Source organism: Strix aluco, chromosome 2, assembly GCF_031877795.1.
Source record: "Strix aluco isolate bStrAlu1 chromosome 2, bStrAlu1.hap1, whole genome shotgun sequence".
Taxonomy (NCBI): Eukaryota; Metazoa; Chordata; class Aves; order Strigiformes; family Strigidae; genus Strix; species Strix aluco.
The window spans coordinates 205,305-210,061 of NC_133932.1; the positions used below are offsets into that span (position 1 = coordinate 205,305).

Genomic DNA, 4,757 nt, shown 5'->3' on the forward strand with positions numbered 1-4,757 from the left:
TCACCCTGCAGACACCACCATCCTCCCCACAAGCTCCTTCCCCAGGAGCTCCCAGCTGATTGCACAGTTCCACTCACCTTCTCCCTCGGTGCAGCCACAGCCCAGAAATGCTCAACCACTGCTCTGGTCCTCCCTTGGTTTACACTGACCCCTCCAAGGGCGTCCCTGCTTTCAACAGCAGCACCCACCCCTCCACCTGGACAACCCCTTTACAGGGAGGGGCCACTGCCATCAGCCTCATTGCCCACACCTGTGGCCCCTCCAGCTCCAGCCCACAGCTGGACGCCATCCCCCCACCCCCACAGGGCATCATCACCCCTACCCCTGGGAAAAGAAAGCACAAAAGGCAGCCAGCAGACAGCAAGTGTTTATTCAGACACACACATAACAAGTCCCAGAAGGGAGTCTGCTCCCGGTCTCAGGGCCCCTAATGCTCCCCCTGCCACTGGCACACCCAGGCGCTTGTTCCCAGAGCCACACTCCTCAGGCCAGCAGGGAACAGTCAGTCAGTCAGTCGGCTCCTGGAGCAATGGGCTGCTGGGCAGAGCTGGAGACTGCCAAAAATGAGGAGCAGGGTGCAGGACACTAGAAGACAGGAGAAAAGGGGCAGCCGGCTGGCCAGTATGGGGGTAGCGAGAAAACAAGAGGCAAGGAACGGGGCGGTGAGAAGATGGGGACAGGGAGCCCAACACGGATATGGAGAAAGAAGCAACAGGGAGAGAAGAAAAGAGGCAACAGAAAGAGGAAGAAGGAGCAGGACAGAGACCAACAAAGAAGGATGAGGAGCAGGACAGAGATGCAGAAAAAACCTGGGATGGGCAGTACAACAGACACGGAGGGAAAAAGAATAGGGGCAGGGAGCAAGACCAAGAGAGATGGTGAAAGACAAAAAAGCTACAAAGAACAGGGCACAGAGGGAGGAAAAAGCAACAGAGATGGGGAGTCAGGACAGCAAACGATGGAGGGAAAGGGCAGGGGAGGAACACAAATCAAACCACAGAGCTACATGTTACAGGGCAGAGAAGGAAGAATTAGGAAACAGGGACAGAGAGACAGTGAAAAAGAGACCTGGAGACAAAAACTAACACCAATGCATACAGAAAGAAAAGGGGGGGAATTCTAAAACAGGGGAAACAGAGACAGTGAGATGGAGAAAGGACAAAAGCAACAGACTACAAGGCGTCAAGAGAGGAATTACTGAATAGTAAGAGCGCCAGCCAGAAACAGACCACAAAAGAGAAAAGACCACACGGGGTATGGGGCACAGAGGAAGGAATCCAAAAACCAGGGCCAAGGATACAGACAGAGAGAGGGGCAAAAATTAAATGGGGAAAAGAGACAGACCGCAAGGCAGAGAGGGAGGAATTGATAAATAGGGACAGGGCACCAGACAGAGCATGAGGGACAATGGGAAAAAAAATAGCAGCAAGCTACAGGGAAGAGGGAGGAATTAAAGAACAGTAACTGGAAGACAGACAGAGAGACATGAGAGAGAAGACAAAAGAGCGATGGGCAACAAGATGGATAGGGAGGAAATAAAAAATAGCAGAAGGGAGTCAGCCAGAGAGAAAGACACCGAGGAAAAAGGCCAGACAGGCTATGAGGGGGGGAGGTAGGAATGAAAAACTGGGGACAGGGAGTCGGACAGAGAGAGATGGAGATCGCAGGGAATAGCAGCAGGTGCAGGAAGAAGAGGGAGGAATTAATCAATAGGGACAGAGACCTGGACAGAAAGGGATGGAGAAAGGCAACAATAGTGGCAGGGTACAGGGCAGAGAGAGGGATGACCTACAAGATGGGGACAGGGAGCTGCTCCAAGCAAGATGGAGAAGGAAGATACAGGTGAGCAAAAAAATCTGAGCAGCATCAGAAAGAGAGGAGTCTAGAAGACAGACAGGGAGGGACCAGGACACACAAGAGGGATGAGAGGGCCCTGAGCACTCGGGACTTACCGCAGCTCTCAGTGCTGCTGGGAGAATTTGACAGGTCAGACTCTTCCTTCTCTTTGTCTTCTCCCTTCCTCTTCTGTAGCTCCAGTTGCCGGGCTGTCCTCCACTTCAGAGAATATGTAGGAGTCTCACAGCTCTTACGAGATGAGGCCTGCTAGACATGGAACCTCACTCAATCACACACTACGTGCAGGAGTAGGACAGAGGAAAGAGAGAGCAACTGATAAGCGAGGAGCAGAGCAGATGGATCGAGAGAGAAATGGACTGAGAAGAGGAGCGAGAGCGATACCAAAGGTACAGAACAAGCTGGAGTGGTTGAGGAAATAAGAGAGAGAAAAACCTGCACAGATCAGGACAAGTAGAGGGAGAGATTAAAACCATGGCTGGGCTGCAGGATTTGAAAAAAGCCAGGGAGCACAACACAAGAAATAACGGGACACTGAGCTGGGCAGGGGGATATAGCAAGAAACAATGGGACGGGCAGTGGTATGGAGCTCTACAGGCAAAATGTTCAGGAGAGGATGGAGGACAGAGAGAAGAAGAGAAAAGGGACAGGCAGTGAGGCAGTGATGGAGAAAGAAACAATAGCCACTGAGAGAGGAGGAGAGAGACAGGACCAAGGCAGAGAGGTGGAGAAAGAACGCCAAGCCAGTGATGGGTAGCAGGCCAGAGGGATCAGAAAACAGAGGAGGCAGGACAGAGGCATCTAGAAGAGAGGTGAGGGACAGGGAGCCAGAGAGCAGGAGACTACTGCGGAAAGGAGAGGGACGCAGAGCAGGATGCTGGCCTGGAATCAACAAGAGCAACAGAGACAATGACAGAGAGGTGGAGCATGAGAGAAGACAGGGACACATGAAGTAATCAATAGCCGAGGCAGGGAGCAGCACAAAGGGTCCGAGAGAGGGCAAGGTGAAGAGGGTGGAGGACAGGGAGATACAGAATTAGGGGGGTGGGCGTCAGTGAGCAAGACAAAGAGATAGAGGTGGAGAAGGGGGGAGGGCAATAGGCAGTCAGGGACACATGGCGGCACATGCAGGCACAGAGAGAAAAAGAATGAGTGGGAACAGGCCAGAGAAGTTGTGAGAGAAAAGGGATCGATGCCAATCAGGATGAAGAACGGGAAAAGGAAAAAACCAGCACTAGGTTACAGGAGCGAGACAGAGAATTAAAAAAAAAGAAGGATAGGAAGCAGGACAAAAAGAAAAAGGCAGAGCTAGAAGAAGAGAGTGAAAGAGGGAGAGGGAGCAGGACAGAAGAGAGAAGAGCAGAGGTAAAGGGAAGCAAAAAAAAAAAAATCACATCAGTGTGGGATAGAGAAAGCAACAGGGGAGGGCCCACATGCACTCGAGGGGCAAGAGGACCCCGTGGTCTCAGGACTCACCACAGCTCTCGCTCTCAGCGCTGCCAGGGAAATTTACCACTTCACACCCTTCTTTCTCCTTCTCTCCTCCCTTCTTCTTCTGCAGCTCCAGTCCTTCCCCTAAAAGAATACGCGGGTGTCTCTCAGCTCTTACAAGCCCGGCCGAACGCAGCCCCGCGCGCCACAGCGCGGCTCTGGGCAGCGCCGACGCCGCCCGACCCGGCGCGGAGCGGCTTCTGACCCCGGTCCCGCCGCACCGCGCGGCCCCCCCCGTCGCGGCTTTCCCCGGCAGCCGCCAGGCGACCGCCCGCGCGGCCCCGCTCCCCTTCTCTCTGCTGCTCCCTCGGCTCGCACCGGCTCCTTCTCCAGCACCGCCCCGGACAAGGAGGAGCCGCTGCCCGCGGTAACTATAACAACCAAGACCGTTATTAAACGCCTAAAGTACCCCTCAGTCCTCCGAATCCGCCCTCTATGAGCTGCCAGTCCTCCAGTCCCGGAGACGCATGCGCAGCTGCGAGGAGGGGGGGGCGGGGAGGGGGGGGGAATGAGAGAGAGAGCGCGCGCACGCGCGCCAGGAGCCACGCATGCGCACTGGAGGTGGGGCGGAGTCAGCGCGGGCGGGGGGGCGGAGCCAGGAGCCGCGCATGCGCGCTGGGCGGGGGCGGAGCCAGGAGCCAGTGCTGGGCGGGGGGGCCGATCCGGGAGTCACGCATGCGCACTGGGTGAGGGGCGGAGCCACCGTGGGCGGGAGCGGAGCCAGCGCGGGCGGGGGGCGGAGCCAGGAGCCGCGCATGCGCGCTGGGCGGGGGGGGGGCAGACCCGGGAGTCACGCATGCGCACTGGTCGGGGGCGGAGCCAGCAGCCACACATGCGCACTGGAGGTGGCACAGAGTCAGCGCGGGTGGGGGCGGAGCCAGGAGCCGCGCATGTGCACTGGGCGGGGGTGGAGCCACCGCGGGCGGGGGGGGCGGAGCCAGGAGCCGCGCATGCGTGCTGGGTGGGGGGGCGGAGCCAGCGCAGGCGGGGGGAGGAGCCAGAAGACGCACATGCGCGCTGGGTGGGTGGGCGGAGCCAGCGGGGGCGGGGGCGGAGCCAGGAGCTGTGCATGCGTGCTGAGCGGGGGGGTGGAGCCAGTGGGGACGGGGGCGGAGCCCGGAGCCTCGCGTGCGCGCTGGGCGAGGGGCGGAGCCAGCGCAGGCGGAGCCATCGGGGGCAGAGCCAGAAGCCGCACATGCGCGCTGGGTGGGGGGGTGGAGCCAGCGGGGAAGGGGCGTGGCCAGGAGCCGCGCATGCGCCCTGGGTGGGAGGGCGGAGCCAGTAGCCGCGCATGCGCGCTGGTCGGGGGCGGAGCCAGGAGCCGCACAAGCATGCTGCGGGTGGGCGGAGCCATCGAGGGCGGAACCAGGAGACGCGCATGCGTGCTGGGTGGGGGGGTGGAGCCAGCGGGG

At 58.7% G+C, this 4,757-nt stretch overlaps 1 long non-coding RNA gene across 4 annotated transcripts; it reads right to left on the reverse strand.

Annotated features, from left to right (window-relative positions):
* Positions 1 to 349: 349 nt before the first annotated feature.
* Positions 350 to 3,512, reverse strand: LOC141920082 (uncharacterized). Of its 4 annotated transcripts, none has more exons than XR_012622205.1 (3): positions 3,331 to 3,512; positions 1,953 to 2,100; positions 350 to 585 (listed from the first exon to the last, which is right to left on the reverse strand). It is a non-coding gene; the product is annotated as an uncharacterized LOC141920082 (long non-coding RNA). The 4 variants fall into 4 exon arrangements; XR_012622204.1 differs by having other exon boundaries at positions 1,953 to 2,132; XR_012622203.1 differs by having other exon boundaries at positions 1,953 to 3,162.
* Between the last annotated feature and the right edge of the window lie 1,245 nt (positions 3,513 to 4,757).